Genomic DNA, 13,334 nt, shown 5'->3' on the forward strand with positions numbered 1-13,334 from the left:
TAGTATAAGAGCAAAGAGTATTCGAAAATTTCATTTATATGCTACGTCTGCTATGAGATTGCCGCTTGTCGTTTCGACATCCGAGCAGAAAGGAAACTCAACCGAAACACACATCGCGTTCCGAACCTTGATATATGCAGGTGTAAATAATTCAGTAAATAAAGTTTAGACATGTGTTGTATATATTAGGTGTATGACTTTGCTCATTCGGTTTTCGTATAGATGACTTTAGCGGTAAGTGGTGATCGAAATAAATAGATCATAGACGTCACACAATAAACTTGGGAATCTGTCAACATAATCCAAAAAGAAACATTAGTCGATTTGTGTCTGCATCATAAAGTTATTCTCGATTGAAAATGTCAGTTTACGAGCCAAATTCTTGTCATTTGCGGAAGGTTTTAATTTTCTGCTTCAATATGAAGAAATCTGCGGCTGAGACTCATCGAATGCTTTCAAATATTTATGGTGAAGCCGCTATTAGTGAAAGAACGTGTCATAAGTGGTTTCAACACTTCAAGAACGATGATTTTCACGTCGAAGACCAGCGGTGGAAGAGAGAAGGTTTTCAAAGATGCAGAATTGAAGGCATTACTTGATCAAGACTCTTGTCAAAATCAAAAAGAATTGGCACAATCATTAAGAGTGACTCAATCAGCCATTTCAAAACGTCTCAAAGTCATGGGAATGATTCAGAAGCAAGGAAATTGGGTGCCGTACGAGTTGAAGCCGAGAGATGTTGAACGACGTTTGTTTGCTTGTGAACAGCTGCTTGAAAGGCAAAGACGGAAGGGCTTTCTGCATCGCATTGTGACTGGGGACGAAAAATGAGTTCACGATAATCCCAAGCGCAGAAAATCATGGCGAGTTCCCGGCCATGCTTCCACGTCGACGGCCAAACCGAATATTCACGGCTCCAAGATCATGCTCTGTATTTGGTGGGACCAGCTCGGCGTAGTATATTATGAGCTGTTAAAACCGATTGAAACAATCACAGGCGATCAATATCAAACGCAATTGATGCGTTTGAGCCGAGCATTGAAAGACAAACGGCCGCAATACAATGAGAGACACGATAAAGTGATTTTGCAGCATGACAATGCTCGACCCCATGTTGCGAAAGTGGTCAAGACATACTTGGAAACGTTGAAATGGGAAGTCCTACCCCACCCGCCGTATTCTCCAGATGTTGCTCCCTCTGACTATCACTTGTTTCGATCAATGGCATACGACCTGGCTGACCAGCACTTCCGGTCTTATGAAAAAGTCAAAAATTGGATCGATTCGTGGATCGCCTCAAAAGATAATCAGTTTTTTCGACGCGGGATTCGTATGCTGCCCGAAAGATGGGAAAAAGTAGTGGCCAGCGATGGACAATACTTTGAATCATAAATGTATAACCAGTTTTTTACAATAAAGCCTCGAATTTCGGAAAAAAACCGCATGAGCAAAGTCATACGCCTTATATATATACACACACGCGCGCGCGCGCGCGCGCATACATACGCACACGCGTGTGTGTGTATGTGCTATTATATTATATATGCATATATATATATATAATACACATACATACACATACATACATATATATATATATATGTGTTATTTTATATATATATGCATCAATAATTTACTAAATAAAATGTATGTAAAAGACAGAACAGTGTAATTAAAATAATTATCTTCATTTGTATTCATATGTAAATAATATGGTATATTTCTTGTTTAGGAAGAAATTATTTCAACAAAATTGAAATAACTAATATCATATTTATTTTATTATTTTTCCTCTCAAAAGAAAAAACTTTGACCAGTGCACGTTTATTGATATGGGCCTGAGTAGGTCGATAATTCAGATCATTTCTATGGTTCAGCGACGCACTTTTCATGACAACGCCGCTGTCGGAATATCGCGGAACTAAAATACTGCTTAGTTTCGTGGCTTCGCATCAATTTCACTCAAAATATACAAACGAAATTTTTGGATACGCTTTTCTCTTATACTAAAACTCCTACCGCGTTTCTAAAAGTATAGGATTGTTCGTTTAGGTTTTCCGCAATTCGCTACTTTTTATGAACGTGCAAGATCTGAAACTCTTATATGCAACAGATATTGTGATGTGTTATCTACAGAAGCCAAATAACAAAACTGTAAGTCTTTAATTTTCTTTCGTTTTTCGTATTCAAATGTAGCTGGTGAATTGCGTTGTTGTGCATACTTTATTAGGTGTTGGAATTAATTCGTAGCGTTTTACAAGTGATGGGAAGTACTTTCATTAATGTATTTTTTAATGCTCATGTGAAATAAATAACATTCTTTCATTAAAAAACGCTACGAATTAATTCCAACACCTAATACTTGAATGCAGGTAGGGCCCGCTGTCTTCTTGAGGAAGAATATGCAACCTCTTCTAAGCTTTCAAAGCTGTGCAGCACTGGAGAGTTCTTCGTGGAAAAAGTTTTATAGATGAACTTCGAGGTCATATAGCCAAATCTAATGTTAAGAGGGGTTTCCTTTACTTTGGCTATAATGACGCTAGGTATAGATATCCGAGAGCAAGACGCAGGTTTCTGTTGACTAACCTTTCCAGTTGTAAAAATTCAGTCTTATTGTTCTTGAGCTTGAACACTTGACATCCATATTCGATACCAGAGCGAAATACAGCTCTATAAAGGGTGAGAAGTAAGCTTGGATGAGATCCCCATTTAGTGCCTGCGAGAACTGCTAATATATTAGTAAGATTGCATTCCTTATTGACCAAGGTCTTTAAATGCTCTTTGTCGCTCAACTTGGGGTCGAGAGTGAAGCCCAGAAAGATGGCAGATTGTACTCTAGGAATTTCTACGTTCTGAATGTGTAGTTTAATGTCCGGATGTGACTGTCTCTTCCTTGTAAAGAGCATCCATTGAGTTTTTGAGGGAGAAACTTCCAAGCCCCTATTTCTCAAGTAAGCATGTATATTGTTTAGTGAAGATTGGACCGACGATCTAGCATCTTCAGCGTTTTAGTTTGATGAGAAGATAACGACGTCGTCCGCGTATTATAAGAGAAGGGTGTCCTCATGTAGACATTTATTAATATCCGCACAGTAAAGGTTGAAGAGCAAAGGGCTAAGGATGGACCCTTGAGGGATACCTTTCAAAGCGATGTATGGATCTTTAAGCACGCCATCACGATCATCAAGATTGTCAGAGCAGGTACACTTCGAGAAGGATACACTCTGAGACGGTATCTCGAGGACTACAAGAGGGAGGACAGATTTTATTAATCGCATTTTCCTCTGCAGCCGACAGCGACTGGCTAGACTGACATAACGGAAGCTAAACGTCTGTTTTTAAAAGCTTTGATCAACCTCCAAATTTTAGCAGACAGAGTATGAGCGTTAAAACTGTTGCATAGTTCCTTCCATTTTCTTCTCTTGGTTCCATTTTCTTCTGAGGACGCACCTATATGCCGAAGCAGTGCGCTTATAAGCATTATAGTTCTCTGAATTTGACTGACGGTTCCAGAGTCTCTTTGTCTCACGTCTGGCATCTACCGCGGCCTGACATTCTTCGGTCCACCAAGAGGGGGGGGGGAGACGTTTCTCAACGGTTTTGATTTCGGAGTACGTGATTTGTATGATTAACAATCCCCCCCCTACCTTGTGTCGTTTAATTACTGCATATTTCAAATCTTTAAACCTCAGTATCTGACTTCCATGAACATGCCTTTGTTTTAAGGAAAGGGTGGAGGATTTTGTTTCTCTCCTCTCCTCCCAGGCGGCGCCCCCGCCTGGTTACTTGTTTCAGCTACTAGGTTCACCCTGGTCGGAATTGCTGCTACTCCGCGGTAAGGGCCAATTAACATCGAAGAGAAGAAGCAGAATCAGGAACTCGATGAAAAATCATCGCAGACAAAAAATCAAAAAAGCATTTGAAAGTTTGGAAATTTCTACTTTTAAAATCAGTAATTGATACTTCAATCTAACTGATCCTTTACGAAGCCATACGGACACAAATGGATATCCATCAAATCTAAAAATTTTGTACAAATTTTACAAAGATCTAAGTCATAAGATAAAAATTACACAAAAATGCGGTTTATAGCAATCGAAAGAATGAATTTTTACCTTCAAATTGCTTTTTTTATTGAATGTTGTACAATTTTTTTTCACCGAATTATTGAACGTTAGAACAAAAATTATTATTTGTTTCAATGTTGAATTTATTAGCATTTATTAACAACTTGTGATGCTCAGTTTAAGTTTATTTAAATCGACATTGGTTAATGCGGTAATATGATTTTTTGTTGACATTTGTGAGAATCTAAAAGTCTTCGCATAATGGAGGAAATATTAGGAATGAGTATTAATTAAAATTTTAACATAACATAACATAACTTAACATAACAAACTAGTTACAGGAATACATGGTTTTTGATAAGTCTTAATATTTATTCCTAATATTTTCTCTATTGTGGACAGTATCTAATAAAATTTTGTAATTGCTTTTGCAAGATCTATAAGTGATGATGGCGATCGGAGTAAGTCCAAATTTGGAATTGCTCTTAAAAATGGATATGTTGATCTTCCTCCACCTAAAAATTTAGCAAAAACAAATATTTCTATATATTATAGTTCGTAAGAGATGAGGTTTTCCCACTAAAAATGTATTTATTTCGACCATACAACAGAAAAGATTTGAAAGATGCAGAATGTGTCTTTAATTATCGCTTATCTAAAGCCAAAAGAATCATTGAGTTTGAAATATTAGTTTTTCATTGATAAATATTAGGTATAGTAAAAAGAAATCCATTATTTCTCGCGAACGCGAGATACAGATTACTAAAGCCATCTATTGGAAAAATAATGGAAATTTCTTTTTACTACACCTAATATTAACTAAGTCTATAAGTTACAATCCCGACAATATTACACATATCATTAAAGCTACTAGTTTGTCTGCATAATTTTATTATTAAGATCTTATATGTCATGACAACATTTGCTTGATATAAAAGCTGTGCAATCTGTACTTACGAAATAGTAGTCGATAGACTAGTAATTTGCATGAAGAAACAAGATTAAGTTCTTAAAATTGGACTTAGACATCTAATTAAAATGTAATTATTATACGAAAATTTATGAGTATGTATGGCATGCGTGAGTGAAATATTAATGTAATGATGTGTCAATGATATAAATGTCATAAATCATCTATGTGTAAGTGCTATTTACAATATGACTAATTGTCTTTAGGATCCCCTTATGCTAAAATGTATCTTAAAAATGTTTCGAAATACTTGAAAATAAAAATGCGTTATAATATAAACGTTGACTATTATGTACTAGCATATTAGGATCATGATATAATGATGAGTTATTGAACAACTAATTCTAAAGTAATCATTAAAATTCGCCACCTAATAGCGGAGGTATTAAGAAGAGCCACATAATATCACTTTCTTCTCTGTGTTTCATACAAAAAAAATATATTTAAATTTGCATGACAAATTTTTGCCTCAATAATAAAGGAATAAATTCAGGTAAATTATTACTCTGATGTATAATATGCGTTATTATTATGTTGCGTTATTAGTATGCGTTATTAATATGTATACATTAAGAAAACTGTATATTTTTCTAAGAAATAAAAAAGATTAATATTTTTATATACATATTCTAGAATTTATTTACATATCTATACATATAACTCAGAAATATGTTAATAAAGTTTTATTTTTATATATGTTACCTATTTTTTTTATTGCATAACGTAAATACAAATAGCAAATGCCGAATTAATAAAATATCAGAAATACTGATGAAGTGTTATCTTTATACATGTTAGGTTTTTGTTTAACATAAATACAAAAGTATCAAATTACTCAAATATATAATTATAATTTAATTTATCAAACATTTAATTTCTTTTCTATGTACAAGATAATACTTCAAATGATAAAAACATACATAGAAAATAAGTTCTATATACTAAATACTATATTTTTTGCGAATATTGTAAATATAAAGTAAGCAAAACGCTATCTAAATGTGATAATATTTCTTTATTTCTTTATTTTCTTATAATAAGATGACATTATATAACATATGTTCATGACATTTTCCTTTTCGCAAATCTGGACTTATTTGTGTATAATACCAGATTTGTTAAATTAAAATATCTAAATAAAACTCATATCGCGCAAAGCTTAAGAGACTATATGCTTATAATGGCCAATTCTATTTACCACGTGTAAAATCGATTTAAATATTATTTCAGATAAGTTAAAAAATTATAAAAGCTATCACAAAAAATTTTTAGTTTATTAGGATATACAAAAATTTGCTTCACACATATTATAATATATTAGGTGTTGGAATTAATTCGTAGCGTTTTTTAATGAAAGAATGTTATTTATTTCACATGAGCATTAAAAAATACATTAATGAAAGTACTTCCCATCACTTGTAAAACGCTACGAATTAATTCCAACACCTAATACTATATACATAATATATATATATATACATATTATAATATACATATTATAATATATATATATATTATTATATTTGAATTAACGATATAAATTTCTATAAAGTGAAATCTAAAATAAAACTAATTCCTCCCTCCTTCCCTCCCTCCCTCCCTCCCTCTCTCCCTCCCTCCCTTTCTCTCTCAAATATTGGATTATTGTATATGCGTATTAATGACTTATTCAATTTATACAGTACGAGGATATTTTCGAAATTCAAATCAACAAAAAATATTCAATATATAAATGGATTTCCAAGAATACAAAGAGTTCTATTTTTATAAATAGACAAATATTTAAAAAATAAACGAATTTACAAAACGATCTATGCAAAATTTACATTAACAAATATATTAAAAAATTATTTGAATATTATAAAATATATTACTATAAAATATATAAAATAGTTTATAAAGTGTTCACTTTTCGATAATAGTATTAATACTTTTACGAAGTTATAAAATTCGCTGGACTAAAATGAATTAAGAAAAATATAGTTCTATTTTTAAAAAAAATGTTTATTAAAGGAAATAACTTCACATTTTGAACAATACATCAATGAGAAATAAAACTAAAATTTTAAAATTACTAATTTTTGTATAAACCATTTTTAAATTCTTTCGTTTTCAGGGTATTTGTTTCCGTTAAAATGGAGCACATCTTGTACAAAAGTGTTCCTGTGTTTTTCATGCCAATATGAAATCAAAATATAATAATATTCAAGTAATTATTCTATATATATTAGGTGTTGGAATTAATTCGTAGCGTTTTACAAGTGATGGGAAGTACTTTCATTAATGTATTTTTTAATGCTCATGTGAAATAAATAACATTCTTTCATTAAAAAACGCTACGAATTAATTCCAACAACTAATATATATACAATATATAGTTGTGTCTTTATGAAAACATAGTATCATAATAATTACTGAAATATTATTATATTTTAATTTCATATTGGCATGACAAACACAGGAACGCTTTTATACATATGTGCCCCATTTTAATGGAAACAAATTCCCAGATAACATTTATGTTGCATAAAATATCTAAAAGACGTCTTTTATACATTTTTTAGACATAAGACGTCTGGGTTCCGTATCTATCCCGTATCTATCCGTATCTATCACAGTTTTCGAAAAATTTTGATGCATTATCTAAAATGGACACCCTGTATATATATATATATATATATATATATATATATATATATATATATATACACACGCGCGCGCGCGCGCGTGTGTGTGTGTGTGTGGAAAAATGTTTCCAACAAAAGTTGTATGGTTCCGAGAGCAACATAAGATATCATTGATTTGACCTTGTCGCCAAGGTCAAGATCACATAGATTTTTTATTAATGAAACACTATTTTTGAAAATCTAACTATCTGATTAAGAGCTGGTTAAGAGCTTTTCAAAATACTGTAATAAAGTTACTTTTCATTATTTTTCGAGTTACAAAGCTTGAAAATTACATTACCCAAAGTGTCCAACCGACGGCCCTCTTGAATGCTGTTCAGAATCATGTCCTGGATATCATTTATCAAAATTAAAGTCAATGAAGGTTGTACCTCTTATTTTTATTTTTATGTAAAAATGAATTTATAGTATAAAAATGAAAATAAGAGGAATAATCTCTAATGGCCTTGATTTTGACAAATATTATTCAGGACATGGTCCCGAACAACATTCAAAAGGTTTTAACTGTCGGACGGACACCCGGCGTAATGCTAATGCCGGCGGTACTGTAATTTTCAAGCATCACAACTCAAAAAGTATTTAATGAAAAAATATTTTTTTACAACATTATGAAATGCTCTCGACGTCAGCTATTAGATTCTGTCATCAAAAATAGAATGTTCCATTAAAAAAAAAACAATGTGATCTTGAAAACAACTTGACGCTATCCAAAGTCAAATTAATTGTACCTTCTTATGCCTCCTCCTAACCATACAACTTTTATTTGAAATATTTTTCCGTATCTACCATAGTTTTCGAGAAATCTTAAATAATTAAGTAATTATTTGAAATAGAATACCCTATTTACGCACGCACGCACGCACGCACGCACACATTAGAGACAACATAAGGAAAGAAACTTTTTTTAATTGACCTCTCAACTCAAAAGCTTCCATTTCTTATCAAAACAACATCCCTTAATTTTTGTTTTAAAAATATTAAGATTTAGAGGTCGCGATTTTAAATTGAAATTTCTATTTTCCTCAATACATATTTGATTACATGTAAAAATTACTTAATCCGGGTTTTAAATGTGATACTGTATGTTTTTTGGTCGCTGAACACGTTGCAATAATTCATTTAAGTTTACGATATATATCTTAAGAAATAGAGGCCCGATTAATGTGAAAAAATGGTCAAATTTCGAATTGAAGATCGATTTTAACAAAGTTCCAAGCCTTCAAAGTCATTACGATGGGAAAATCTGACGGTTATATCTCATTAACAAGAGAAATCAGATGTTCAATTAGTTTAGGAAAAGTAATGGTTAGAAATTAATAGTATTTTATCTCTTATTAACTAAAATGGATGTCGCTCGGAAAATTTGATATTCGTTAAAAAAATAGATTCAAAGTCCGCTATAAGCGGCTCCGAAAATGGGTTTAAATGACATTTTTTCGTGACTTCTTTTATTATATTTTTTGGTTTTTTTTCTATACACTTGTGAGTAATATACATAAATGAAATAGAAAAGAAAACTTGGATCTCAATTCCAATTGTAGGTGTTGAAAATTTTTTATCTATCTTTACCGAAATTTGAATTGCGTTTGGATGTGGTACACTTTTAAAGTTGTATAAATGTATGTACGTGTAAAAGTACATATACTTTCTTATACATCGTACATTATTATAATGTACACGCACGCACGCACAAATAAACAATAAACTTTTATAATTACATTATGTTGATCAAACAATTATGTTATGAATTAAAATAACAAAAATGTAATGAAAATGTATAATTACAAAAATATATGTACTTTTATACGTACACACATTCATATATTAGGTGTACAAATAAGTTTCCGCCGTTTGACAAAAGACGGCGCCAATAGCAAGCTATGGTTAAAATTGTCTGATGTAAAACATTATATCGTAAGGTTGGACATCTGTCAACAACATAATCTTGAAATACTAGCGATTTTGTATCAGCATCATATATTTTTTTTGTACGAAAATGCCGAGTTTTGAGCCGAATAAGCATCATTTGCGGGAACTTTTGATTTACTTCTTTAATTTGAAGAAATCTGCAACTGAGGCTCATCGATTGCTTGTAGAAGCATATGGTGAGGCTGCCTTAAGTGAGAGAAGTTGTCGTGAATGGTTTCAAAAATTTAAGAACGGTGAATTTGACGTCGAAGACAAAGAATGTAGCGGAAGGCCGAAAGTGTACGAAGACGCAGAATTGGAAGCATTATTGAATGAAGATTCGTGCCAAACACAAAAAGTAGTGGCTAGCGATGGACAATACTTTCAATAAAACATTATGTATCGTTCTTTCACAATAAATGCTTAATTTTTTATTAAAAACAGCGGAAACTTATTTGTACACCTAATACATATCCATCTTAAGTGTACGTATCCAAATGCAGTTCGAACTTCGAGAGGGAAAAATATTCAACATCCACCACTGAAATTGAGACTTAAATTTTTCTTTCTACTTCACTTACGTACAATATATTACTCACATGTGTGTAGAAAAACCTAAAAAAATTTGCGAAAAAAATGTTGAAAACCCGTCGACATTCACAGCTCGTTAGGATATTGCATAAAGAAAATACCGCGTAATTTGGAGAAAGAGTGGCACGCTCGCTCGTGCCTGGCGCCCAACTATTGTTTCGTGATTGTGTGTCGCTCTTAAGAGCGGTCGCGCGAAGACGTATTTCTGTCGCGTTTCGTTTAACGTCACCCATCATCCGATGGCATAGGAAAATCTTAGCTGTGAATGCGCGACGAAGTTGCGCCACGCTCATGAGTGCGGTTGCAAATTTAAACCCATTTTCAGAGTCACTTATAGTAGACTTTAAATCTAATTTTCTAATAAATATCGAATTTTCCGAGCAAATGGCATTCATTTTAGTTAATAGGGGGTAAAATACTATAACTTCTAACGTTACATTTTCTAAATTAATTGAACATCTGAATAACTTCCCTTGTCAGTGAGATATAATAGTTAGATTTTTTCATCGTGTTCAAAACAGCGAATGTTGGATTCGCAAGGTTTAATACGTAAATGTGTTTTTCGGAAATTTATTTGCCTCATCAAAATTTTCGATAATATATTATGAATTATTTGGATCAATTATGATTCCATTGAAATTCCATTCCTATTTTTGTCCTTATTTGATATATGTAGTTTATTTCAACTAATTAAATCATATTTTTTGTATTATGTACTCATTTCATTTTCTAATAGTTTTTTATTGTCAAATTGAGGCATTCGATTTGAGGATGTCAAAAACGACAAAGCAATATACTTCCAAACTTGTAAAAAAATTTTTTTCCTTAAAAATAATATTACAACGTATATTAAAAACAATTTCTTTACATTCGTATAACTTACAACAGATTAATAAATAGTAAACTCAGATCAACGAGCTATAATTAGATGTGACAAAGTAAAAAAATTTATTTTTCACAATTATAATTTTCGACGATTATTATAAATTTCAAACGATACGGCTATACTTAGTCCTCATCAGCCGCAGAAAATCCAGAGACACTGTCGGGTACACTCACGCGAAGCGATGAGTTGTTCGAGATCACGATTATTATATCTCAATGGCTATGCCGAATCAAATTCTTAAAACAAGTGTTAAATTTTAATTTTAAGAAATGTGGTCTACGTCTGCCTGGCCCATGAATTACATCTCAAATTTCAATCGACAGATGGCAATCTTAACCTTTTTATTTTATTTTTCAATAACTTTTTTAATAACTCCTTAATCAAAGGTCGACTGATGAAACTGTCCGATTATCACTTAAGGTCATGACCTTCATAATGTATGGGAGAGTCAAGATCATCGGAGATCAATTGTCCATTTTAATTTTAATATCTTCTTAACAATAAAGGATCGACTGCTGGAAGTGTTCGGATGGTCACTCATGATCATGATCTTGACAATATATGTCAAGGCCAGGCGTCATCGGAGCTGAATTTTCTATTTCATTTTTAATATCTTTTTAACATATGATGAGAGTAACTGCTAAATCTTCCGAAGGTTGCAGGAAATGTAGCAGGAAAATAAGTGTCGTATGCCGCAGGTTTATGTTAAGTATAAATTATAATTTGAAAAAAGAAATAAAATTGAGTGACATTTATCGAAAAGAGTAATTCTAATCGTAACTTATGTCTGTCATAGTTAAGCCTTATTCTTTTAAATTTAATTAATTTATTTATTTAATTTATTTAATTTAATTTAATTTCATGTGCTTTACGAATTATTTTATTGATCAATACTTAGTCGTTATATTTCAAATTCTGATAAATAGGCCACCCAAAATTTTAATTTGTACAATTAATCTTTCCATGATTCATATTTCATGAAATTAAAAAGGAACATTTTATACAAATATATTTGTATAAAAAATGTAGGGATGTAAAGTAAAGTAACGCCGTAAATTTTATCGTTACAGTTTAATAAAAGTGACTGATAACTGTTACAGTTTTTTATGATTGCAACGATTACTAACTACACTAATTTTATGCTAAACTTGGAAAAATCACTTTAAAAGGTAACATTTTACGTTTTTACTTATTGAAAAGGTTATTTGTAATGAGTAAAAAGTTACAAATAACGAGTTACTATTTTCAAGTGACCGTTACAAGTAACCTTGTAAGTAACGATTGAATGACTCTCCAATCCTGATGTTACAGTTAAAAATCTTCGTAAAAAATGTACTAAAGTAATTAATTGATATACTCTTTATATAGAAAGACGTTAAAAACTATAAAAATCATGTTATTGGTATATAAATTTATCTTTTCGAAAGAGGCGTTACAAATATGTTTCGCGAGAAGAAATTTTACTACATTAAAAAATGATTTTCTAAAGAAACATTAAATACCACAAAATATATGATATTAATAAAAAACGTAACCTTTTAAAAAAAGGAGAGAAAATGACGCTAAGAGTGCGTATTCTTCGGTTCTTCGGGGGAAAAAAATGAATTAAATTTATTAATTCATATACTGTTTCTAAAAAGACGTTAAACACTAAGAAATGCATGAGATATCAGAATACATTTATCTTTTTAAAAAAAGGTAAAAAAACGCTGTGGATACGTGATTTGCAAGACAAAATTTTATTAAACTAAAATATATGATAAAACCTAGATGATATGTATTTTTGTATCTATTAAAATCCCATAAATAAAAATTCTACTTAATTTGAACGATACATATCAGGCATACAAAAGATGTGATCAATAATAGATGCTAAATTTGTCACCAAGTTAAAAACCCATAAATAAAAATTGTATTTAATTTGGACGGTACGCATCAGATATATAAAAAAATCTGATATCAATAATTGGCACCACATTATAATCTTTAAAAATTGTTACCTCGTTTAATCCAAATCATATATAAACATTGAACAAAACTCTATTGTATAAAATTAAAAAATGAAATCCAAATTGCGTTATCTTGTCAACCCAAGAGTTATCACAGAGAATTAAGGACGTAACAAAACAAAATTAAAAAATTTAAATAAAAAAATTTTCATGTAAAAACACTGGCGCTGCTAGACCTAAAAATGAAACAATAAAAATTTCAAATATAATAATGAA

This window comes from Acromyrmex echinatior, chromosome 3 (genome assembly GCF_024713525.1).
Source record: "Acromyrmex echinatior isolate Ae372 chromosome 3, ASM2471352v2, whole genome shotgun sequence".
Taxonomy (NCBI): Eukaryota; Metazoa; Arthropoda; class Insecta; order Hymenoptera; family Formicidae; genus Acromyrmex; species Acromyrmex echinatior.